This window comes from Harpia harpyja, chromosome 8 (assembly GCF_026419915.1).
Source record: "Harpia harpyja isolate bHarHar1 chromosome 8, bHarHar1 primary haplotype, whole genome shotgun sequence".
Lineage (NCBI taxonomy): Eukaryota > Metazoa > Chordata > Aves > Accipitriformes > Accipitridae > Harpia > Harpia harpyja.
Genome location: NC_068947.1, coordinates 45,227,587 through 45,254,133, shown reverse-complemented (window position 1 = coordinate 45,254,133; position 26,547 = coordinate 45,227,587). Strand labels below are relative to the sequence as shown.

General features: G+C 40.8%; 1 protein-coding gene and 2 long non-coding RNA genes across 5 annotated transcripts in view; 2 read left to right on the top strand and 1 right to left on the bottom strand.

Annotated features, from left to right (window-relative positions):
• LOC128144864 (uncharacterized) overlaps nt 1-13,939 on the top strand; it is a 23,025-nt gene extending 9,086 nt beyond the window's left edge. Inside the window, exons 4-6 of the long non-coding RNA XR_008236234.1 lie at nt 2,501-2,566; nt 10,153-12,044; nt 12,223-13,939. This is a non-coding gene — a long non-coding RNA (uncharacterized LOC128144864). The remainder of the gene's footprint in view (nt 1-2,500; nt 2,567-10,152; nt 12,045-12,222) is intronic.
• On the bottom strand, nt 1,803-26,445 carry LOC128144866 (uncharacterized). Of its 3 annotated transcripts, none has more exons than XR_008236236.1 (3): nt 25,835-26,445; nt 5,681-5,745; nt 1,803-2,557 (listed from the first exon to the last, which is right to left on the bottom strand). It is a non-coding gene; the product is annotated as an uncharacterized LOC128144866 (long non-coding RNA). The 3 variants fall into 3 exon arrangements; XR_008236237.1 differs by lacking the exons at nt 1,803-2,557; nt 5,681-5,745 and adding exons at nt 11,333-11,416; nt 15,095-16,803; XR_008236238.1 differs by lacking the exons at nt 1,803-2,557; nt 5,681-5,745 and adding exons at nt 14,158-16,237; nt 16,587-16,803.
• The window catches only part of ST3GAL6 (ST3 beta-galactoside alpha-2,3-sialyltransferase 6), a 42,251-nt gene continuing 42,143 nt past the window's right edge, over nt 26,440-26,547 (top strand). The window contains exon 1 of the mRNA XM_052794221.1: nt 26,440-26,547. The gene's annotated coding sequence lies outside the window, so the exon portion shown is untranslated.

The window sequence follows — 26,547 nt, the reverse complement described above, 5'->3', positions numbered from 1 at the left end:
AAACATACTGACTCATTCCTGTTACACTTTCAGGGCAGTTTTATCACAGGATTACAGCAATATTATCTACTGGATGACTCTGGGGCCTTCATGAAAGCATGATCATTTTAGAGAACATATACCTTCTTTGAAGAATAATCTTACAATATAGGAAATAGGCAAGGTTCTTAAATTCTTATGATTTTTAAACTGACTGATTTCTTGCTAATTTGAAGTCAATGTTTTGGATGTGTTATCTGTAGCTTAGTTATTTCAGTTGCACTTTTGTAAAAGACAAATTACTTAAACTGTTCAATAGTTTTATATGTTTAAATGTGGTTTAAGTTTTGCTGTACGCTTTCTTGTGTAATTTTTTTGACAAGTTCTCCATAAGCTCAGGTAGCAAGTTTCAGGTTACATTCAAGCAGTTTGATATATTTGATTGACTTTTTTAGTGCTGAGGTCTTTGGATCTCAAAAAATATCTGAGCTAGCATGTTTTCCAGCCCTTCCTGGAAGTACTGGGAGGTGAACTCTTAACAGCTGTCATTCATTAGCTTGAGCAGTTTCTTTGTTTAAAGTACAAAACCCTGGGCTTATTATGCAAGCGAGACCTACTAGATCTCTGGGGGCTTTGGTTATTTAGTAAGTTCAGAAACTGTTGAGATTCAATGGTTGGGGGTTTTTTCTCAAAGTTTTCCCTGTAATTTGTGGGTATAGTGACAGCAAAAGATAAAACTTATGTTCTTTGTTTTGTCTCTATATCTCCTTCTGTACTTCTAAATCCAGCCCCTGCCCCACCAGAGTGTGGTGGGACAGATAGTGGTGATAGTGGTTCTACTGCTGATGACCTGGTATTCAACACAGGGTCTTCGGGTGGTTGGGGAGGGTGTTATTCCATCACAGGACAAGAAGTTACAGTGCCTATTTAAGTTACCAGGCAGCAAGCTTAAATCAAGCAAAGGCAAGTTCTTTTTGCATAGCACAGTAGAAATCAGCTATGACACTGATGGGTGCAGGGTATAGGAGACCAGGAGTATAAATGGGCTCAAAAAAGGAACTGAAGAAAATAATAGAAAGGCTTTTAAATGCACAGATGCAAAACCAGCCTCTGGCTCTGTCTGTCCCTGAACTAAGGTATATTAGAGGAAGAGTCAGTATTGCCCTGTTTTTTGTACTCTTTCCCAAAGTACCCATTATTGGCTACTGTCAGAGGAAGGAGCCTGGCTTTTTATAGATTTGGTCTGATTCACTGTGACTGTCCTTATGTTATCAACACTCTAAATCAGTGAAACAGGAGCAAGGTTCATGGCCAAGTACACATTTTCTAGTGTGCAGAAAAAAAAAGTAAGTCATGTCCTCAGCCACACCACAACCTGTTCTCACTTTGTTAATATGCAAGGTTAATGAGCATAAACACATCTGCTCAACCTGAACACATTCCCTAGACTAAGAGCAGGAGTGCATTAGATCCTGGGATGGTTTGAGAAGAAAAAGTAAAACAGCATGAAGTTACTCTTGATTCTGCTGTGGTCTTGTTTGGTTAGCTCACAAATATTCAGGAACAGCAAGAAAAATGCAGGCTTCCAGTGTAGTCCAACGCCAAGAATGTAATCCACAGTTTGTCCTTAATCCCATGAGGATCATCTCAAATGTTTCCAGTGCTTTTGGCAGGAATATTAAATTACAAAATCTAGGATACTTGCCAGAAACAGAAAAAAGAAGGTTCACAGTAAAAGCAGTGCCCCGCTCTATGCTTCTGCAGGAACAAAATGGCATGTCAATATGGATGATTACTTTGAAAAAACAAATTAAAAGGGCAACTTCTCATAAGTGTCTTAGAACAATCCATTCCAATTAGTTCCCAGTACTAAAATATGCACTGTTCGATGCCTGATGACAAGTCAAGGAAGTAAGTGAAGGTGACTACCTTGTCAGTATATTGAGCTTTTCTTTTATGGAGCTAAAAGTACTTACAGGTCTCCTTTCTGACTCAGGCTGGGACCTGAGCTCCAGAGCCTGACTTCTGTTTTGTCTGTGTGTCAGAAGGAACTTGCAGAACACAGTGGGTTTACTTCAGATTCACTCTGATACAACCAAGACCAGAGTTCAAAGATTGCTGGTTTTGTTGAATTTACCATACGAAGGTACTTACACCTGTGTAAAATATATCCTCGACTATACAAAGTGTTCCGAAGAGAGAGAGTTAGAGAACTGTAAGGTCTTGTATGTATGTCAAGCCTCCTTTGAGAATTACATGCAACTCAATACTTGCTTTATTTGTAAAGGTGAAAGTCCCATTTGTCTTTAGAGAGTGAATCTTTAGCCATTTCTGATGAAATTGTTATACTAGGGTACTTTCATGGGTATAAGCTCTCCACTAGAGAAGAGGACAAATTATAAACTGTTTATTTATTTAGTTGGTATTGGAAAATTTTCACCTTAAATCAGACATGTTGACTTTGACACATTTTCCTTCTTTCTCTCTTTTCCTGCTCTGTCCCACATGACTGCTTTTCCAGGGTCTGCAGAGGAGTGTCTGACATTCTCATCCCTTCTGGGCAATACTCTGGTTGCTTCTGCAAGAGGTAGAAACACCAGTGATTTATTTACTAATACATTTGAATTTTGTCACTCTATTTGTATTCTCTTCCTCATACTTTACTGAAGAACTGTCCTTAAGATCAGCTAGAGATTTAATTTAGAAATTCCAGCTGTACCTTACCCAAAATACACATCCTACAGAATACCAAGGGTACATAGATGTTCCTTTATTGGCTATTGTTTTAAAATAAGAGGAGTCTGAGCTTCAGTCTCTGGATTTTTTCAGTGCTACCCCATTTGGATCCATTGATCCTATGATGATGCAAAGAAAAAATAATGTAGTTGCATAGAGCTGGTAAGAGTATTTTATTGCCATGCTGTTTAGCACCAATGCCAAAAAGTCTTCATGGATGGTGCTGTACTTTGCTGGTGCCTCCCATTCCACAAGCGTCCTAACTCAGGCACAAACATCACAGAATCACTCTCTTATTTTCTGTCAAGAATGGGGTGGCTGAAAAACACTTTTATCCTTCATGTCAGACAGTTGTGCTTTTCTGCAGTGGCAGGAAAGGGTGGAGAGGAGGAAGTGTTGACCTCAGAGCTGCTTTCATGCTCATCTTTTTTGCTTTTTCTTGGTGTAGGGGATATTTATGTCTGCCAGCTGGGACTCACCTGTGGCTGCATGTCTTCTTACCTTGCAAAGTCAATTGACTTTTTAGGATGCTTAAAAGACCCATATATGCTGTTGCATTTGCACCGGATATGTTAGAAGCCATATCCTGTATTGCATATGCAATTGCAGCCACAAACGGAAAATACAACACATTTTCCCATTTCTACTTAACTTTTGATAAATCTAGATGTGAGACAGCATCTAGCTTGTTATCTTGATTCTTTTTGCAGCTCTGTTCAGATGAAAGGGTTTGAAAGAACACAAAACTAGAGGGAGGGTGGCAGACAGATCAAGTACATGGAGGAGCAATGCACACTCTGCCTCTCTCTTGTGAAAAAGGTAGATAGAGGTTCTGGAAAGCTTTGGAAGCACAAGGCTTGTTAAACCCATGGCACGTTTTTCAGAGGAAGCCCAACGCATATTCAGGGAAATGTTGCTGGCAACGTTAAAGTTGCTTAAAAAAATAACAGCACTGCTTTCTAAACATAAGCTCCTCTTCCTTTTAGTTATAAATCACTAGTTACTTTTATCAAAGGAAACCATAAGATACATTTTTCTTGTTAACTGTATACCTAATGACATTTTTTTTTTCTGTTGAAGATCAACTTGACCTTTTGTTAAAACAATACCACAGGGTAACTACTTAGAGTATTAAGGAGAAGTGGCAAAGCAGTAGCATTGGCAGAGAGAAGAAAATTGAGGCTTCACAATTGTTAGTGTCAAAAATGACTGAGTAACAGCCTTGTCAGCTAATTCCATACAGCAGTTATTTTGCTTTGTGACCTCCATTTTCAAAACGTTGGATGCTTAACTTAAAGTGTATGAAAGCAAGTTATGTACATTTGCTGAAAAAGCATACCTTTCAAAGACTCTCTGGCAAGGCATTTAGACCCTCATGTAAACTCCAATTCTTCAATTGACATGTTTGCTGAGCTCCTGTGAACGAGTATCAACTGCAGAGGACAGCCATTTCATATGCCTGTACTGCAAACAGTGTTGTCATTGTAATGTGAGCAATTAAAATGCATGAATAGTTAAGTACATGGGATATCTAAAGCTAAGGTAGACCCACTAAACATACTGAATAATTACCTTCACTGAAATCAGAAGCAAAATACTCAGCATTTAAACAAGAAATGGTGGCCTCTTTTCTGTGTGCTATATACAAGATGAAAAATGAAACAAAATTAAGCCTTGGAACACAATCTCAGATAGGCTTGGAGTCCTACGTGAAAGAAAGAAAAAGGACACAAATTCAATAACTGAATTCAAAGCCTCCAGTAGGTTCCAAACTCAGCATGGGAGGATCCAGGGAGAGTGGAGCCCAAACCTCTTTTTGCAAGTAAGGGGAGCGCCTTACTGAAGGAAGAGAAGGATAATATAGCTGGTTTGCTTGTGTTAAACTTGTCTTTCAACTGAACAGAAATTCTTGTTGACTTCAGTGGGGTTTTGTCAAAATAGAACTGTATTAGGCACTGAATAGGATTTCAGGACTTCAGGTTCATTGATGTACTTTATAGCCCTTTGGGAAGTTGTGGTAGTCGCCTGTTTTCCTCTTAGGAAGTGACTCTGTAATGATACTCTCTGCTTCTTATGTTATGTTGTGCAGATTTGGTAAAAAGCCTTCCCCCCAACTTTTAGCATATTGTTGCATTGCTTAGTGCTGGCATGAAATTAAATAGCAGCAGTTTGGGACTCATGCTGCTTTGCTTTTTTTTTTAGTTTTTTTTTGTCTTGTTCATGTTTACTGTTGATTTATTATAACAGCCTGAATAGTATATGGGGTGCTTTAGTTGAGAAGACATTGGTCATTCATATTTTTTAATTAGCATTCTTGAGGCATGCCAGTCAAATCATGCTAACTGTAAAACATTGAGCAATGATTAATGAACTCTGTGGATAATGTAGGTGAGTCCTGCTTCACATTACACTCTGATGCGCAGAAGGACAGCTATCAACATTTTCAGAACATTTGCTAATGCTGTGTGCTTCAATATCTGGGAGATTTGCTATGTGCTGGGCCCTATTAAAACAGCTTAGTTTCCTGTTGGTAGACAATATGCCTTTAAAAAACCATTGCCAACCAGAAATGCTGGGCACAGGGTCTTAGAATTTGTTCACTTCTTGAGCCTTGTCTTGAAGGATGCTGAGGACCTGCAGCCCTGGCTCTTACTGCTGAGAGCTACTTCCCCTTGGGACTTCTGAGAACTAGTATAATGTGTTTCAAGCCAAGTATCCAAAAATGACTGTATGAGTCATTAGGTAGTAAACACTCTGGGGGCTCAGCCAGTCTTACTGTTCTGCATTTATGCGGTGTGTAATATTACAGGGGTCTGGATCTGAGTGTCTTACGAGCTACGCAATACACTAGATATTAATAGTAGTCATAACTAAGGGATATAGTTTGGCTGCTTTTGATCTCATCAGAGCCATGTTTCAAAGCTTGCAGAGTTGAATGTAGAAATCCAGAGTCTTTAGACCTCACCCTTCATTATTTGAGCAGCAGGCCATCTGTTGCAGTAGTTATTCTGTTCTATACACAGCAGTTCCCTGCAAAGTAAAATAAAAACAATGAGATGGAAAAAAGATACTTGATGCAGTGCCTGATGTTCCGTTTGCTCAAATGGCATTTCCAGCTCTGCAGTGTGCAATTGGAAATGAGGCCTCCTACTCCTATGCAAACATGCTGGAAGGTACAATCTTTTCCAGACAATTCTCTTAAAATGATATTGCCTGTTAAGTAGAATTTTTGCCTGGGCACTGAGATTATCAGCAAAGCATAAGGAAAGATTAGGAGATGCAACGTTGGCCAAGCCATCCGTTCGAAGATGACTCAAAGTCACAAGATCTGTTTAAAATACATAATAACTTGGGGTTCTTCTCTATTTGCCATCTTGCCCAGGGGTCCAGACTTTTCAGCTTTAGATCTTTAACCAGGCTGATGAAAGACTACTTTTGTCAAGGGAGTTGAAGGTCACGTGTAGTCATGTGATTGCATAAGCTAGCCTTCAGAAAGAAACACCACTACATTATTTAGCAACGTGAAGTAGCATTATTGTCCTTTTAAATTGCTTTTCAGCACCAGGGAAAGATGGTATTTCTAGTACTTCTTCCTAAGAGTATGAATAGACCTTCTTGTTGCTGTATTCTCGAGGAATGATAGTGAATCTTCTTTATGGCCATAGGGAGATCACATTTGCAGCATGTGGGGGTAAAACACTTCTTAGAGCAGCATGCTTGTGTGTGAATGAATGCTTCCTTAATGAATGCCCACATTTCTTTGGGGGGCTACATGTGTGTCAAAGCAGGGCTTGCAAAATACCAGCCATGATTTAGGCACTCTCATGACACTGGAAGGATAAAAGGAGTAGCATGACTGTATCTATACTTTATTTCCATTCCCCAGTATGCAGGTTAAACCAAATCAGGCAATATTAGATTAATTAGACTAATATACCTTAACTTATTTCTCCTTACTGAAGTGAAATTTGTGTGCCTACATGATCTATTGCTTCTTATCATTGCCCAAAAGATATAAGATACATTTATACACCAGAAAGTGGCATGCTGGCACTCAGCTAAAATAACAGTGAAGACAGAGCAATTCCAGGTAGAACTTGGGATAAGCCTCTTTTGTTCAACTATGGTCTTGTCTATAAACTTTAACTACTGCAGTCAGCCCAAGTTACACTGGCCTGATTGCTGTCTTAACCTGAGTTAAGATCCCCTTGGTTTTGGGGTTTGGGTGTGGGGGTTTGGGGTTTTTTTTTTGAAGGGTATGTTAAAGAGTCTAAATTGCTTTAATTCCTTATGGACAAAAGGAAAGAAATAGTAATTACAAGCAGCTAAGAAGATAGAGAAGGCTGCGGTTTTATGGATGGGGAGACTTGAAATCAGGGTGACATAACTTTCTTGAGGACACATCAGAGCCCCCAGCAAACCAGGGATTAGAATGCAAGATCTTCTGGCCACTTTTCACAGTTTATTTGTGCCTACGTGTTTGTATAAGTTAGGAAAAAACGTGTGTGAGGGAGAGAGAGAGGAGGCTGTTTTATTCTTGAGCCTGTGTCACTATTTCACAACTAGTCTGTGGCTGTGTCTGCAAGTTTTCAGATACTTAGGGCTCAGTTCTCCCTTTTGGCAAGCAGAATTCAGGTCTAAGCCTGAGGATGTATACACTTCTAGACATATCCTAATCTTGGACCATTCATTGATGCATCATGCTAGATCACATAAGCCATCTGAAGTGACATAGGGACCTTACTGACTGCTGAGCTGTCGTGGTCTAACCCCAGCCAGCAACTAAGTACCACGCAGCCGCTCGCTCACTCCCCCCCCTGCCCAGTGGGATGGGGGAGAAAAGAAGTAAAACTCATGGGTTGAGATAAGAACGGTTTAATAGAACAGAAAAGAAGAAACTAATAATGATAATGGTAACACTAATAAAATGACAACAGTAATAATAAAAGGATTGGAATATACAAATGATGCACAGTGCAATTGCTCACCACCCACCGATCGATGCCCAGTTAGTCCCCGAGCGGCGATCCCCCACCCCCACTCCCCCCAGTTTATGTACTAGATGTGACATCACATGGTATGGAATACCCCTTTGGCCACTTTGGGTCAGCTGTTCTGGCTGTGTCCTGTGCCAACTTCTTGTGCCCCTCCGGCCTTCTTGCTGGCTGGGCATGAGAAGCTGAAAAATCCTTGACTTTAGACTAAACATTACTTAGCAACAACTGAAAACATCAGTGTGTTATCAACATTCTTCTCATACTGAACTCAAAATATAGCACTGTACCAGCTACTAGGAAGACAATTAACTATCCCAGCTGAAAGCAGGACATGAGCCCATGTGGCATAATCTGTCTCCTGCAATGGGAAGAGTAAGCAACAGGTAGCCATATTCTTTCTAATGCCAGCAGAAAACAGCCTGTATCACAGGTAAATTTTTCACAAGTGAAAAGTGAGTTGCTTAGGTGTGCAAATTGGACTGACAGTTCTGGCCCTAGTAATCATTTGAGTGATGTGTTTGTTATTTTTCTAGCCATTCAGGGAGCAAGCATTATTATCAGAGAAATTCTGGAGTATCTTACTGTTTTATTCTCTTAATTCAGTCTTATTCTTCTACTACATCTTCAGTTCATGTACATTTTCCTCCTTTTTATCATCTTTTTCTTCCTTTCCTGTATCTCTTGCTATCACTGTCTTTTTCCTCCAGCTCACCTCAGTTCACTCTCTTCTTTCTACTCTCATACCAGATCAGTTTTCTCACTAGCATACACTAACCCTACTATGTTGGTATGTACTGCATATATATGATCATAGCATAATATATGGAAATATGTGAAACAGTATGGTATGATAGAGAAACTGTGTAGAACCATACATTTATTTTTGTTGCATGTCTGTTTATTATAATACTGTGAGGTCTCAAGTAGAAAACTACTTTAACCCAGACATGTTGAACTCACCTAGTTGTCCTTCTTCTAGCTCTGCCATTATTCAGTTTTTATTGACCCAGACAGACTGAAGAGTGCCTAGATCTGAAGGAAACATCATTAAATATTTTAACCAGCAGTCTGGCTGACATAGTGCAGCAAGTGCATAACCCCAATTAATGAAATCACACAAAAGCAGGCTTTCCCAAGCAGGGTTAGGCTTTAAGTATAACAGTTTTATGCCTTCTGTCTCTGTTCATTCTACCTGGTCATGATCTTTTTCAGATGATCACCACATGCACTCTAATTAGAAAAGTCTTCTGAGTAGATGAAGAGAATTGTTCTATCTGCATTTTCCAGGAAAAATCCTATGTCAGGTTCCCTCTTAAATAATGTAGGATTGAAAAACCGAGTGGAAGATGAGCAAGATAGTTGCATCAGTTTGACTCAATCAATTTAATTTGATCAGTGCAGGTACTTTTTGTGGGCTCTTTCCTAAGTCAGAAACAGCTGAAGCTGATTCAGTCTATTATCTGTTGTTAATTCAATTTCAGATTGTCAGTCTACGTAGGTAGCTACTTTAACTAAATCAGTGTAACCAAGTCAGAGTCAAGTAAGTGGGTGGGCCTAAATCTTGGCTAGCTGTCCTCTTCCATAGAGCATGAGGGTCATTGCTGAGATTCTGAAGGTGAAGAAACGAGCATCTGTCATGAAGAATTCATCCTTTCCCATTCAGGCCATGAGGAAAGTTACATTGATCAAACTCGAAAGAGTGCCAGCAAAACCAATAATGGATTGGAACAATTGTGCAAAGGCAGATCTTCTCAGTCATTGCCTTTGGGAACAGTTTGCTGCCTAAAGGGAAGTTTTCCATTTTTTGCAGGAGCAATGCTGTGTTTGGTACTTTTTATAAGACTTCAAATGTTATAGTTAGAGGAGATGGGTTTGGGCCACTGATTCAGGAGCTGGAAATCTTCCTGACTTACTTGATGTCTACTGTGGAATGTCTAATGTTATCATGAAATATTTCATAATGGTGAAGTATCTTTGGGAATATTGTATGGATAAAATGACTTATGGGTACTTATGTTTCATTGACTGGAAATGTTCTGAGTGATATTACAGGACACTGCAGGAATAACACCTGTAACTGGAAGGGAGCTTGTGGAAAATTGCCATGAATGCTAACCTTAATAAAGCTTTGTAAGCAACAATGAGAAATATAACAGCAAAATAATAATAGTTTAAAAAAACCAACAAACAACTAAGAAAGATATAGCTCTAGAAGATTTTCTTATGTGATACATAACCACACTTCTCAAACTTCTCAAAAAAACTTATTTTCGTGCTGCCCTCTATTTGCACATTAACTTAAAAAAGGGTATTTGCCCCCACAGTTTTAAAACAAAGCCTACAAAGCAGAGGAAAGAGATGCTTGTGAAATCAATAGGAAATTTTATCTGGTAAGAAAACCAAGAGCATGGTACAGCAATATGCTGCTTTTTTCTTCCAGCAAGAAGTGTTTACAGAGGGCTACAGCACCCCAAGTTTTCTACTCACTGACTCACAGAAGTGCTAGTCTGTACAAGCCTTGCTGGTTGCAAATTTTCAAATACTGTTTCAGTGAAAATCAGGTAAAAGGGAGTTAAATGAATTGCCAGTTCCTGAAGCATTAATTAATAAAAGACTGGAAGAACTCCAAACACTTTTTAGTGATGAGGCCTTGTCTTCTTCACTAAGAGGAAGTTGTGAAGGCAGTACTTGCATAGTTGTGCATATATGGGTTTATCTTACCTCAAGGTGACTATGGCTGTGTCTACATTAGTGAGTAGCACAGCGTAATAGAAATTGATTTGTAGAACCAGACAGTGCTGAAGAGCCAGTGCTTTTTTAAGGTGGTCAGTTCGGACTGACTCTAGTCAGGTCCGATGGACTGACCGCCCTTTAGCAGCTGAAGCACCCAAGATGAGTTTAACAAGCACATCTTCCAATTTTGTTTTGTCCAAAAGAAATCCAGTCCATGTGCTCGGAGGCTGTTCTGTGACATGAACCCAAGTGCTCAACATGGGAGCTATTGGGAGACTGTCAGAAAAGCGCCTTCCTGATTTTAACATGAATGCTAATGTAGGCACCCTACCTCAAGTGCCAGCTACACTGAGGTAAAATCATAGTGCAAGATTGATACTTTCATTTTCTTACAAGGCATGTTCATTGAGGTCATCACAGGAACATTGGGTGTAATTGCTATTTGTGATTTAATGTCAAAGGCTTCGTTGTCATCTATTTTCCCATCTTTCAGCCCAGATGAAATATTCTTTAAAGATGTATTAAAGGGTTTCTACTTTGTACCTTTGTATCTTCTTATTTTATTCCACTTTGTAAAGCCTAAGGCTTAGTCCACTTGTAATTTCATGAGGCTTTCAGTGGTTTAGATCAGGCTCATAGGTTCTATGCCATACAACAAAAGCATTTTCAGAACTCTTCGGGGTAATTTTCTCTTTTGTATCCTCTTTTATATTTCTTATTTGACTTTCAGAGATTGTTACATGCATGAAAGCATCTGCTGGCATTGTTCCTGACTATGATGACAGGTTGGGTCATTATCAAGGGTTCTTGGAAGTCAAGGAAGATGTTGGAGCTATTTATGAAAAACTGCATACTCATTTCCAACTACATTGATGAGACTACCAGAAGAAAGTGGTTAAGTTCCACAATTTGTTGACTGAAGCTGAAGGAGCAGCTTTTAGCTGTGGAGGTATTTTCAGTTTCATGTGTGCCTGTAAGTCAAGTGGAAAACTTGTCCTTTAGTAGATTCTGTGCAAGAAATCTTTTATGAACACTGATCACTAGTATGAACACTGTTGTGGCTGCCCTGGTGCTACAGTAGTGGTACCTCTTGATGGAGGCATAAATACCATCTTCCAGGATAATATTTAGTTATATATAGCACAGTTGTATTGCATAAAGTGCTGACAATTGTTGCAGGAACAGGGAGGTCATCCACATGAAGGACTGATCTAAAAAGAAAAATTTCTAAAACTCGTGGCTAGTTTAAAAGCAGTTCAGTTAACCTGTTTTTAAAAATAGCCAGAGCTGGAGCCACAGTTGCTGAAAATGTTATACTGTAGGTCTGCCACTGACTGTCATTACAAGAGGTGTAGCCATCACACCAGTAATGCTATCTCTTTTTAGCCTAAGTAGAGACAAAGCATAAGTGTGTTGTGGATTCAGTACCACATAAACAGGAATAGCAAAGTTCAAGTAAAATAGATCTTTAAAAAATGCAACTGATAGTAGTAGAAGAGTTTTGTTGAAAGTTTTTGTTTTTCTTCAAAGATTTACCAAGATTGGAGCCAAAAGACTTTGGACAAACTGATGCACGAGGCTAAGAACAGAGAGCAGTGGGTATAGCACCACACGGGGCTGGCTTTTCGAGGGGCTTTTTTGGGGAGGGCGGATCCTGGGATCAGGGAATTCTCTTTCCAAGTGGCTGGAGAACTGGATGGAAATCAGGGACATGGGTGGTGAAAGGAGGACTGAGGAGGGAGAGAAGCCTTTTGTACATGTGTTGTTCTTTTCATAGGGAGGGAAAAAAAAAGAGGATACTGAAGGATAAGATACCCAAGGAGAAAAACTAAATTACGGGAATGGACATGCTTTAGAGCAGAACAGAAAGGAGGGAGCTTGGCAAGAGGATATGAAAGAGAACAGGACTACTGAAAGGACATCCACATGGAAAATAGTCACCCAACATAAGAGGTATGTCGCAGTTCATGTATGAGTAAATACAGACATTACAGATTGGAACCAATTGGTGCCATAGTGAGTATAGCTCTTCATTTGTGGAAATGCTGGCCTAGAATATCTTTACTAGACTTCTCTGTTGGCTTTATCTTCAACTGCTAAGAAATTTGTGTCACACCAGCTATACCTTAATCAAGAGATCTGATTTAAAACCCAAAATGGCCATAATGGAGGGAGGAGTGGGTGTATGTGTGTGGTTCCTTAACTGTGTGTAGTTGACTGTGTCCCATGATTGTGTCTTGTGGTTTTTATTACAGAGAGCTGAAGCATGATCCAGTAGATAAGACAGATCAGGAAGAGCTTAAGGCTTTTCAGGGTGGCTGTAACTTTTTTAAAGGTGGCCACTTACTGCATAGAAACCTTCAGAGCTTCTGCTCCATGGGCAGGGGGAGAATGTTAATACCCAGGACTATTAACTTGAGTTTCAGATTTAATGTCAGTTTTGCCTCAGTTAGTGTCTTTAAACTTTGGCCATTCAGTGGTGTTGATAGGTCATCTGCTGTGGATGTTACTGGGAGATCCAAGTGCAAACAGAAATACCTGGGTTGTGAGGCTGTGCTGGCTAGCCAGTGCACCAAGCCTGCATTAGAGAAACAAACTTTTTTTTCAGTTCATTGCAGTTCTTCCTTTCCTGAGGATGGGTGTGTGGGGCCACCTGATAAGAAGCACACTAAAAGCTGCTAGTGTTATGGAGATGGTGTTCAAAACTTTTTGTACTTTCACCATTGGTACTAGAAGCCAGCTGGGTCAAGTGGCACAGACCAGACTGCTCTTGTTTCCTGAAGGCATTTTCATTTGTAGGAATCATTAGTGCAACTTTACACTTATTAATTCAAGCAATGAAAACTTGACTGGTTTTGTAGCTACTTACATTAACAATGTATTCCAGTTATTTCCTTCCTGGGGAGTGAAAGGGACTTTGAGGGTGACAAAAGCTTATTAGGTCACCCCAGGAACACATTTCTGCAATTGTTTGGCAGTTCTTGAAAATCTGAGTCATGCCCTTTCCCGATTCAAAGTTTCACTGGTGAGCTCCCTCTCGCTACTTGTCACTTTCCCACCCCAACATGTACCCATGCCTGTTTGCACACCACAAAATGTTTCTCATGTTATCACAAGTGACCTATCCCTGCAACTGTTACAATACTATAAACAGTTGAGGTCTATTTTTGAACAAAACTCTTAACTAAATACTGAGCTTGCCTGCCTTGGTTTTTGGGGGTTTTGTTGTTTGTTTTTTAGTGATTACATTCATATGAGCCAACTAAAATGAATTTTAAACCAAGATGCTGCAAATCCACCTGTAATTTTGTAGGAAAACTTACAGCAGTAATTACAAATGAGCAAATTTACAATATCAAGATTTGTGTGTAGGCAACTGAAGAATAGGACAAACAGATAAACTTATCAAACATACTTCATTAGTCTACAAATGTGCTATTATTTCTAATAATTAGGTTTGGGTCTTTTGCTTTTTACAAAATAAATTATTGGCAGATTTGATACTGACAATTGACCATATTGTGTTCAGAGATAAAACATGTAGCAAGATAAACCATTAGACACAACTGAGCCTCTAGGCATATAAACAAACAGCAGAAAATTTGTATTGTAAGTATGAATAATTTTTGTTGGGTTTTTTGGTTGTTTTTTTGTTGTTGTTTGGGGTTTTTTTAACACTGGTATATCATGGACCCTTTTTTCCCCATAGTTGATAAAGCGCACCCATCAGCCCAAGTATTAGTAATTGTCATCCTGCACAGGTGAAAGCTGCAAAGAACCTGTACCAATTTTGCCAAAAAAAGTAGCTTCTTTAGCTGAAAGTAAGAACTAATAACAATCAGAATTTCTTTTTCCCCCCTAGTTGATAAAGCAAGGTCCATGGACTGGATACCAATAATTGATTATTTCTCTTTTTACATTGGCAATTGCATTTTCTGTTCCTTTTCAGCAGGCTTAACTATCAAATACACTAATCAAATGAATGCTTACTTACTCCAAAGTGGAGCATCCTTCATCATTAATTTTTTTGCTTTGATGAAAAAAAAGTTCTTTAAAGTTTATAGTATAGAACTTAAACACATGCGTGGGAGTAGAATTGTTTTAGACCACAGATAAACATCAGGATGGTCAGATATGCATTCTGTTTGTTTGCCCAGTATTTAAATCAGCTTGGCTGTCTCTTTATTGCCTCTGAGGACTGTGGATACACTTCATCTTAAAGATGCTGGTAGATAAAATAATCTGATTCAGGCTCTCTCTTGAATTCCAGTTTATGGTATTTGAGTTTAAGAAATTATTTCCTAGTCAAAGGTATGTTTGTTTTTTATTCCTGTTGTTTAGGGAAAACTGGTTTTGCTCAGTTTAATCAACTCAACAGCCAAACATTGCATCTTCAACATGTTCAGTAAAACTGATCCCTAAAAAAGTGCTAAAGTAGTAAGGCGTAACAGTGGTCATACTATATATACTTTAGCAAATCTCCACATATAATTTATCGCTGTAGTTTTAATATCAGTTTTTCCTTTAAATCTCTTATGTTCTCATGGCAAAGGTTAGAACCATTTTTGGAATTGCATATTTTTTAATCTGTCAGAGGCTTTTCCTCTTCAAACTAGCCACTGTAATATCTGCAGACAATTATTAATTACCTCTTGTTCAGACCTGTATTTGCCTGTCTGTCTTTCCAAAGACACAATTCTGACACTTCCCAAACCAGAGGCAGGAAGAGAGAACAGTAAATTCACATTGCAGATTACTCTGAAAATCAGCAATTCTGTCTTCATTCCAAACTGCAATGAAAGATATTTGCTAAGCTCTCCACAGAACACCAATCTGAAAAATGTTGGCTTGCTAATTTCAACAAATTAGGACTGAGGAAGATTAAGACAGTGCAGGCTTCCAATTTCAAAAGCCCCTGGGTTTGCCATAGGGCTTGTTTGTTCCCTTCCAGCTCACATAGTGGGAGAGGGAGGGGAGCATCTGTGATTCTCTAATTTCTAGACTATTGGGTCAAAGAATCTGAAAATCCTGGACACTCCTTCCTGAGAGGGCTGCCAGGATCTGTAGGGCTCCTGATATTCCTGACTTTAAAAAAAAAAAAAAAAATCTGCTTAGTAAGCTATCTGCGGGCCAAGACACCAGAAGCACTCCCCAGTCTGTCTGTGGAACTTCTGAGGAGCTCAATAAGTAAACCAGCAAGAGTTCAAGCAGGATCCCAAGGGAAAAGTGCCTCTTGTCTTTGATTTACAATGTACTCCTTAAAAGTTCTCTAACAACGTAACTGTAGATGAGGAAAAGCAAGCAGTCTGCATACCAATGGCTGAACATCCCAGGGAATGTCATCAGTAGTGACCGGCTGCAGAGTCAGATGCCGCTAATAGAAGTCTTCTCACAGAATTTCTGCCTCTTGGTGTCCCACAGTAACATCAGATCTGCACTGGCTTAAAACAAACCTGATCCCCTTCCTCAGTTCTATGGCTACAGCTTGCCCTGATCTTCTTACTCCTAAACTCTGAAATGCTTTCAGAGTCAGCTGACAGTTGTCCACAGGACCTATAGATCCCAGCAATCAAAGACAGATCTGGATCATCATGTGTCTGAACTGAACTGCAGGGTTGGCTCAAACTCTTTTTTCAGACATTTCGGACACAGGTAGAAGTTATTGTCAAAAACGAGGTAATATTTGTTGAAAAAATTAACTAAACCTGTGCAATGTCAAAAAAACCCTTTTTAACAGTTTTTTTTGTTTATTTTTAAGTCACTCTTTTTCTTTCCTTCCATGTGTGAAAGACCTGAAAAATCAAGATATATGTCATCATTTATGTGGCAGCAGTCTGGTGTCTTGGTTCAAGACACAACTGGGCATGTGTTTTAAAGAGGGGAAACAAATCACCTTTTTTGTGCTTAGAAAGCAGTTTCCACTCGGAGAGTGGCACACTACAGCATTCAGTTGCATTTATTTTGCGGAAGCTTCTTAGCACTGAAAGACACTGATAAATTTTAAGAGAGCATTCTAAAAATATCGGGTAAGCTCTAGTGACAAGTGATAGTTAAGTTGGTATGAAGGTTTTAGTACTCACTCACTTTGCGGGCATTTTAGATGGAAGAAAACCTGTTCAGAAAGCAGGCTGTGTTACCTACCACACATGCTGAAACACTGTCTCTTCACAAGCAGACACAGCAGCGGATGAATCCCTTTTGGAAGAACAGCCTCAGTTTAGAGTAGAAAACCGGAAACGCTGGAAAGAATAAAGGCAAAGGAGCTCCGTCTGGAAAAGGTAAAGTCTTACGAGTCCTCTTCTTTCTGAAAATACTTCTTTAGTCCTTGATGTGACTTCTGCAAAGACCACCTCTGCTTCTGTTAAGAGATGAAGGGCATGTAACCACTGCTACTGTTAGCATCCCATGCTATTTGCCTCTTCTGGAAAGGTCACAGGATCCTTCTTTCCAACAAAGTGGACCTTTTGACTTGCAGTATCAATGTTTCAGAGTCTCCTCTCAAATTTCTCTATCATTCTTTCTCTCTTGTTCTCCATTGTAAATCACTGTGATTGCTTGTCAGCAACAGTGGCACAGTAGCACTGGGGTAATTGTCATGTTTGTTCCACATGTTCATGATGCTGTAACATCAGAGTTACAAGAACATATCCACCTGCAGGATGTGGACTTTACTGTTGATTTTTAGATCAACCTTTCTGTCACCTAAAGGTAGCTGTTCACTTCATAAAGCATCCTCTAGTTTCTCAATTCAGCTCTGACTATATGGTTAAGCAAAACAGGCAACAGTCCATCAAGATTGTCTTTGGTTGCTGTGGGGATACCAGGCAACTTCCTAGCAGCTCCTACCAAGCACTGTACTGGGAAATCCTTAACAGAGCTATTTATTTAAGTAGAATTATTTTGAAAAAAACTGTTACATATGTACATTAGAGTTGATTTGAATAGAGACTTCTGACTATCCCAGGTACTGTGTTACCCAAATTGCTCTAGTTTATGGCATAGCTGGCTAAACTGGCAAAGTGAGGCTGTTTGTCCCAGGTAATTTAATTCTGTAATTAGCTTTTCCTTCTTCCTATATGCCTGCAGGGCAAGAACCAGCTCTGGTTCAGTTATATTCACAAGAAAGTTAAAAGGACTTTTGGAAAACTAAGCTTCCCAATTACTAAAACAGAAAAGAAGAAGAAAAAAAAAAGAGAATCCTTGGGAGAAAAAAAAAAAAAAAGAAAATGTTTAAAATAGGCAATGAGGTGGATTCTGCTCTTAGCTGTATTGATTTAAATAGAAGTTGTTTCAGTAACATGAAATCTAGATTTATGTAAGAATAACTGAAGGGCAACATCTGGTTCACTGTTTGTGTTGCAGTGACAGCTGGGCTTCACTTGTGTTTGCTGGAGGTAACAGACACTTCCACATGGCCATACCAAGTTAAACGATCAGCTCAAAAGCACAAGTAAGGATGCAAGCATCAGCTGTGCCAGGGAGAGGGTAACATAACTGAAAGTTACTTAATTCTGGTCATACTTCTGTAAGAGAAGGTGCAAGTTTGCAGCCTCTTCTCAGCTAGGTCACTACGAACACTGGCCAGTTAAAAAAAAATCTTTTTTGTGTGTTTGTAGGTATTCTGACTTCGCGCTTCCATGCTTTTAAGGGAAGAAGGAGAGAGGTGAAAGACCATAGGGCTTCAAATGATGCCCATTATGTGGGAAGAATCTCACATTGATGAGTTTTCACCCACTTACCTGTACACTTAAATAGTATGTTGAGGCAAATAAATTATCTGCTTTCTAAATCTCACTTCCAGCTAAAGAAAACCAAGTGGCAAATTAGGATTTCTGTAACAAGGCTGTGAAACCTCAGTGGCATCGTTGTGCAGGAGTCATACTAAATGTATGCTGGTGAGGCTGCTTCCAAGATAGCTCCTAAAATAGGCACTAAAGATGTAACTTGACCCTGTGCTCCCTGCAGAGCCAGCTGCAGGGGAGGAGAGCTGCTTGCTGCACCTCTCCATTAGTTGAAGGAGATGACTGTTAATGACAAAACAGCTGTCTCTGATCCCATTGTTGTGTTTCCAAACCAGTAGCTCCATGGAGATTGGAATCCAGTTCCAAGTGTTCTGGATTCACTTCTACTGCCAGAAGAGCCCGCATTTAGTTAAGGATCAAGGTTAAATATGCCTGCAGTAGCATATAGTTGGTAATGTAGTTCAAGCCTGTGCCAAGGTCAGCGCAGGGGGAAGGGACTGTCTGAGCTGCCTAAAAGCTGCTGCCAGTGCTTTTAGCCTTTACCCAGTGGGAGCTGACTGAACAGGTAAGACTCCTCTGCTGAGCTAAAGGCTTGTTTGAATTATTTGTATGGCACAATTTGGCTAAGCACCACTGAGAGTCTGGATTGAGGATGTCACCTTTTTATTATATACTGTACTACTGTAAATTTTTGTTGTCATTAATTTTAAGTGGATCACTGTCATTTTCCTGCTTATAACACAGATCCAGAGCATGGACAAAACTACCATGGAGGCAAAGACAGGAGGAGAGGCATACTGAGTCCCATCCGCCAAGAGTGCAGGTACCTGCGTCAGACTTATTTATGCCAATCAGCAGGAAATGAGCAGGGCTTCTTGCCCTGCCTTGTGCTGCAAGGGGGATCACCCAAACTTCACTTATGATTATCCTTATGATTTCCTGTAATTTCCAGTCTCACTGTTAACGAGTGCTCACCAGGACTGAAAAGACCACTGGTATCATCCGATTCAGTCTTCCCACTACCATAGGCAACTACATGTAACAGGCATGTGAGCATTTTAAGTACCCAGAAGGGCACCTGTCTTGGTTTTCATAGGTGCAAAAAAGGAAATGAGCCCCAGGCTCTGATTCCTGGCTGGCAGGCTTAAGTATGCTTCATTCCACAAAGTGGGAAAAGGCTAGAGGTATGCCTGTGCCTTTTAGGAGAGGGAGTTCCCCAAAAAAGTTGGGTACAAGTGTGTTCCCAAGAAAGAGGGGATGTTTCCTCTAGCAAGATCAGAGGTGATGGCTGCCAGACCTGAAGGTGATGTTAATGGGGTGGAGTTCTTTATAGGAGTGGATGTGAAGAGCAGGAGGAGAGATTTTGCACCAGAAGAGCCATAGTACGCAGGGATTTGGAAGGTCTGAGGCATGGCCATGCAACTTTGCATGGCAAGTTTCTTGTTCAAAAACATCCATAAAACATTTCTTTCATACCCCACCAATTTATGTTGTGCCAAGGGTCATTTCCAATGCTTTACAATAAACTTGAGGCTTGTAGGAAAAGGCTAGAGAGCCAAAGGATAATGTGCTGCAGAGAGGCAGAAAACAGAGCAAGGGCTCCAACAAGTTTCCACGTTTCTGCTATGGCAAGGAATTCGTTACATTTGCAGCCAGTTTGTACCGCTTTGTTCTTGTGCCAGCATTGTTTAGCTGCTCTCACAAGACAGGCTGTCCATTCTCCATGTAACCCTTTTCTGCATCTTCTCCAGAACTGTTTTCTTCTCAAGTGTGAGAGCCCAAATCATATACTGTGTTCTGGAGGAAACACCAGAGTTTTGTACACTTGCATCGGTGCTTCCCTACTTCTAGTAGAGAAATATTATCTTACCTAAGGCATGTTCTCTTTTTCTGTGAATGGCTGAAGATTTATTTGTTGTTTACTTCAGTCATATTTTGCATGTCCTAGCTCATTTGACTTTTGACAAATCTGGCCTTAATCCTATGCATCTTTATCTCTGCACCACAGCTATCTTTGCTGATCAGGATTGTTTGCTATTTGTGACTCCTAAGAACCTCTCTATAGTGGTTTTTTTCACTTATTCAGGCCTAAAGTGCTTCCCAAGAAGATTTTTCTCTTGCTTGGAATATATACGTAGGATAGTTTTTATACCTTTGATCTAGATATATTCCAATCTCCCTCCACATTCAAGTCTTTCAGCTCTTCAGGTAAATTCACTAATCAGTTTCCTTAATTTGACAGTTTGCCCTTCTGAAGTTGAAAAAATTAATTACCAACTTGCTTCTGTTTGTTATTCTGTTCAATGTAAATGGAAACAGTTGCTGAGTACTCAGCCCAATGCTGTTTTCTATGACCAGCTTTTTTTTTGCTTGTCTTCATTACTTACTAATTTGGGGTTGTCTCTTTTTGTCTCGGTGACTACTGAGAAGAAATCTGGCAGCTATCGTATACATGGCTAGCTGGGCCCAAGTTTATTATTAGAAGCATTTGTTTCCCAAATAGTATCTGGGAAGTTAAAGTTGACCATGGCACAATTCCCAGTAGTGTTTTTGTAATAACAGTTCAGTGACAGACCTCTTCTTGCACCATTATATTTTAGCTGCAGACAAGAAAGTCCAGGTTTCAATGAGGTGTCCAAATCAAAAACAATGACCCCCCAAAACACAAAGGCTATGAGCAGGTGGTCTGGGCTGCTGGAAGTGGAGCTTCCTGTTCACATACAATGGGAGTTTTATGATTAATGAAATGATGATGAGTTAAATGACAGACGGCTTATTTTTTAATAAATTGCAAAGATCACTTGATGCTTTCCACTTGTCTGGATTAAATGGCTAAACACTGAAACAAAAGGAGTATTGTACTAAGATTGCAAATGTCTTGGATATTGGCCTATTGATCATATTCACATGGGCCAGGTCTGGCTCACATTTGGAACAGGAGCAGAGCAGGAAAAGAAAGTCTGTTCCATGAGCTATTGCTCTTCTGAGTTATGGAGACCAAGCCAGCTTTTTCTGCCATAGGGCTGCTCTGTTCAGCCTGCAGTGCTGTGAAGGACGGATTCCCTGTCCCATGCTGCCAGTCCTATTTTGTGTGGGTGCCTACTGGATTCTTCCGATCTGTTGCAAGTGACCATTTGGCCCACAGCAACGGTCATTACCTGGCAGAATTTGTAAGCGGGTAAGTCAGTCATGGGAATAAATGCATTTAAAATTTTCCCAGCTGTTGTACCTACATCCAAGACTTGAGTGCAGCTTGAACTCTTAAATGTAAGAAACATGCAAAGCGCTCTTCTCCTTCTCAGCCCGTGTCTGTCTCTCATTGAAATTAGCCTGCTGTTCACATATGACAAGGCTTCTAGCAGCTTCTGTCATGCCATTCCTGACTTATGGTCAGGCTCACCCAGCCTTCTCACCCTCCTCCTCCTTGGAGTCTAATCATAGCTATTTGTATCACTTTTATAGCCCTGTTTTGTGTCCTGTCTTGCTACATCATATTTTCAAGCACAGACCCAATCTGAAGAGTACTTGGAGGAAAAACTGTGCACCTGTTTCCAGACCTTTGGCTGCTGCAAACCAGTAAAGTAATCCAGGTCAGTTAACACTGGCCAAAGAAGTGGGCTGAAAGTTTGAAGTTGAAAGGTTATACATCCGAGAGCTGCAGTAGCTGCCTTAGTGCTTGTAATAATGACTTGGCTGTACAGGCGAAGCCAGCAGGACACAGGACAGAAACTCAAGGTTCTGGAGACCAGAATGATAGCCTATGCAATGGGAAGCCAGAGGGGAAAAAAAGCAGGGAGGCCTTTTTCATAAAAGGCACAGAGAAAGAAACTGGGCATTAAGCTGTGCTGAAAATGGCAAAGGCATCTCAGATGCTGACCTCTCCTTGGAAAGGAGACAAGGAGCAGTGAGTCCTGGCATGGTACTGTAGAAATGACAGACCTGTCATAAAATGACAGGTATTTCATCTTCCAAAAGCATCTTATGTCAGTCATCTGAGCACACGAGGCTGAGTGGGTAGGGACCCAGAGCCACCGGTTCAAGGACTTCTTGCTTTCTCTGACCTCAGAGCCTGTCTGCATTTGGCACCGGGGCTGTGACTGATGGGTGGGAGAACTGGATCTTGAGAGGTTTGTCTCCTGCCAGGGGAGGAAGCATCAGTTCTTGTCCCCTTTACCTGAGGGAAGGGCTGCTTTCAGTGCTGTGAAGCTTCGGTTTGGATTACCCTTGGACACATGTAGAGGTGGAGTCATGCCAGTATACTGGCATGCATTGGAAGGATGGAGGGGACAAGTGGGAAACTTATTTTGAGTTCCACATGACAGTGTAGTTTAATGGAAACAAGGCAACAAGTGGAGGGGAGGAACCTGCAGTTTAATGTTGCTCTTGAGCTGGTGAAAACCACTAGCTGCTCAGGACACATTTTCCATAATTTTGCAGACCCTTTCCCCTTCTCCTTCCTGCTGTTTTGCTCACAATGCTCTTCAAGTGGGTGTGTTTTGACCTATTTCTTCCTCTGCATATGCCTAGTGAAGCACAAGGATGTTTAGTGCCTATTGGATAATAGTTTTATGGGTTTGCAGATGCTCTTATGTATAGATACATGCCCTGAGGGCTTCACTTTGGTTGGCAAGTAGCGCTTCCTAATGTGCTCACCACTTCAGATTGAATTGGTTAGCAGGGAGGCTGTCTCAGCCTACCCGGGTTACCTCCATGACGTTTCTTGCTGTCGTATGTTTTGTTTGCTTGTGTCCTCTCTCCCAGATGGAGTACAGGAGCACTGCACAGCCCAGGGCAGGAGAAAGCACTCTGAACTTCCCAGAAAAAGTAGTCCCTAGGGACCATGAGAGCAATCACAAGCTAATGTAGTTCTTCGGTTGACCAGGTCTTGGAAAAGTGACGTCAAACTAGGTGGGGGTTGCATGCTGTGAACTCCTGACAAATGCTGTGGGTTCTGATGAGATGTCCTACAGCAACTAACCAGATCTTTTTAAAGCTCCTGGGACAGGCTTTAGCAAGTTGTTTCCTGGCAAAGAGTCTCTGGAAGAAATATGCAACCACAAATCGGTGACTAAACAAGCTACGTGAGGACTGGTGCTTACTACAGCTTGAGTGGTCAGTGCAGTGGGGAGCAGTCCTCTAGCATATCTGGGGCAAGGGGACTGAGAGAAACTCTATGAAACAGAGTTGTGCTGAGGCAGGTTTTGGAGCTCAGTAGCAAAGATTTGGGCATGTATGGGACTTGGGGCTGTTCTCATGGTGTGACATAAAGAAGATTAGAATCAGATTATGGTGGTAGGTAGTAAAGCTAGAAAATGAGTGGAGAAGGGATGTTATGACAGTCTGTATTTCTATAAATGCATTCATCTCCTAAAGTAATTAATAAAGGGGGATAGTTCTGTTGCATTTGACTTGTAGGACCAGAAGTGTATGATAGACTGCATGGTGCATTGCGTACACAGACCCTGATTCGTCATCTTGCTTATTGGATTGTCAGGGAGGAAATCACTTTCATGATGCTGCAACTTCAGCTTTCCATTCTGTTTATTCCATGTTCTCCAGTTTTTCTTCCCCCATGTTCAATATTTTTTTCCTTCCATTTCCTGTAATTTTTATCTTTGTTTTTCTCTGGTTTTGCAAGCTGGGGTAGAGTCTGGCTGCAACATTTTCTTAGTTTAGTAGTGACTCAGAGGTACAGTTTCTCCTAGAACTTAAATAAGACTCAATTTTATTTGGATTTATTTTAGTTATTGCTTTGCATTTAAAGAATTTGTGTTCTGTGGCTTTTATGTTTGGTTTGGGGAGAGGTTTGTCAGGAGGATTGATTTTTGAACTGAAATAGAAAAAATCTGTTGACTTTTTGGTCACATGCATTGTTTTTGCTTGCAGGAGCATTCATTTGACGTCTTGCTAGTCATTCTTTTCCAAAGCATTTTGAAGTCTACTCATTGTTGTCAAATCATTGCTGATACTATTTGTGTGCAATAGAATATATCCCAGAGAAGTGGTTCCTTATGCTTTCTGCCAAATAAATTCATTGGTGTTGCAGATTAGTTATTAAGTTCTTGCTTATACAGATCATTTTGAAAACAGCTAGGAACTAAACTTTTTTTGCACTATATTAATTGTTCGAATTGCCATTTGAAGCCTTGAATTTAGTTTGACATACAGTTGCCAGAAGAAACTGAAGTGAAATTACATTATTACAGATTAGATTATTATATTATTTGACCAATGTAGTTAGAATTTGGGGTTTTGTAGTTTATTCCAGATAGAGGTGTATTCAGGTATCTGAGATATAATTCCTTGTATTTATTACACAGACTGCCTTTAATGCAAAGGAATAAAACTGTGAGCAACAGGTCCTCTGTTCACAGTGCTACATTTCCTGTGGACTTTGGCTGCAAATGTGAATGCTTAGCTCTTCCTAGAGTTAGATGCCTTTTGCAAGATTCAAGAAAATTGACAAGCACATAACTTACAGCCAGCTGTGAAGTCAAACAACTTCTTCTAATCCATCACATAGTATCACCATAGAAACATCGCATGTCTAACTAGCTTCAGAGGTGCGTTGGTAACTTGAGTTGGCCTCTCTGAGCCAGCAACTCAGTCCTGCTAACAGCACGTTCATGTTCTTCACCCCTATGTTTTTCAGCCTGCCCAGAGATCCATGCTAGACTGTTACCAATACCCAGGTTAGCTAGTGTGGAATTAGCTCACACCCATGAACTCATGCACAAAAGATGCAGCACATGCATCCTGTCTGGAACAGAGGCAGGAATAGCATCCATTTCCTCAAGGTTTCCTATGTTGTTCTACGGTGAATAGTCCCAGCATCGTGTTCTGCATAAATCTGGCACATCCCAAGAGTGAGTCTATCCTAAACAAAGGCAAGGCCTTGCAAAATAAAGCAAGGCCAGAACAAAATAATACCGGACTACATAATTTAAGACTGTCATGAAATGTATGAGCAAGTGGACCGAAGTGAAGTCATACAACCCATCTTCTGGTATTTCCTAACTTCTGACTCTTTCATTGTGCAACCTTAATGATTTTTTTTTTAATTGGTCCTGTGCTTATAATACTTAGGTGAATTGAATGGCAAGGACAGAAGAGATGAGAGCTAACAGGAAAAAGATATAGCAGAGCCAAATAAACTAATTTTAGAAGGCAGATAATATAGCTATATACTTTGAAGCAGCTTGGTTTTGTAAAGGCCAGGACGTGAAGGGTAAAAACCTGAGGAACCTCGTGTGAGAAGGGACAAAAGTACAAAGGTATTTTCAGCTCAAGGCAAGACAAATTACAGAGGACTGAACTTTGGTTCCCAGCCCAGAACACATTGAAAGCCATCTCAGCAGGCTACAGAGTGGGATAGTCCCTTAAGAATAGACAAGATTTCCCTGCTTTTAGTCTGTTATTTTTATTGTGTGTACTGCTGCTGAGAACAGACTCCACCTCTGGTCAGTCCCCGTGATAGCCACCAAACAAACCTGGAGCTGCTCTTCCAATAAAGGAAGCATTTTGTTCTGATACAATGCTAAAAACATACTGCAACCTCCCTGAAGCACCACTTAGAAAAGCTTCAGATTAGAAGTGGTCAGGATCATAACGTTTGAAGCAGGAGAGGACAATTAAATTATTACCAACCCCTTAGATTTCTTCTAGCATGATACGCTGCTCTGGGCAAAGTACATTGATGCAGCACATGATTCCAGACAAAGTCATTTTTTTGCACCCCCTTTATGACTGCCAGAATTATTTATTAACTTTCTCTTCAAATAGCAATGCTCTGTCCCATGCAGTTGGGGGCTGTAGTGTAGAGAGATTTTCCAGGAGCCCCATGCCTCTCTCCCGGGTTGGTCATACAAGGGGGGGCTTCATTTTGCCCCTGGCAGCAGCTCTTCAGGGGGGTAGTTCCTTCCCTAATGGCTTTCATGGGGGTTGGCTGGAAGGGAGTAAGGTACTCGGGAAGGAAGAATCCCGCACCTGAAATAACTGCTGTGGCTTTCAGCTTGCTTGGCTTCCCCCTACCCCCCCAGGTGACAATCAGTTCGTTAATGAGCTGTTAACTCCCGGAGGCTGAGGAGGTGCTGGCGGGGCGGGCTGGGAAAGGCTTATGCAGCAGCGGCGGGGGGGGTTTGCTGCCCCCGCTTTACGGGTTTCCCACCCCCCCGGGCTGTCGGGGCGGGGGAAGGCTCCGGCTCTCGGCTGAACCGCCGGCCCGGGGGAGGGGGAAGAAGAGGAACAGTGGCCCCGGCTCCAGCTGAAAGTCAGTCAGAAGATACACTGATTACTGGGGGGAGACGAAGCAGCGCTTTAGCTTTCTTCACGCGAGTCTCTCCTCCCCGTGGAAGGCTTCG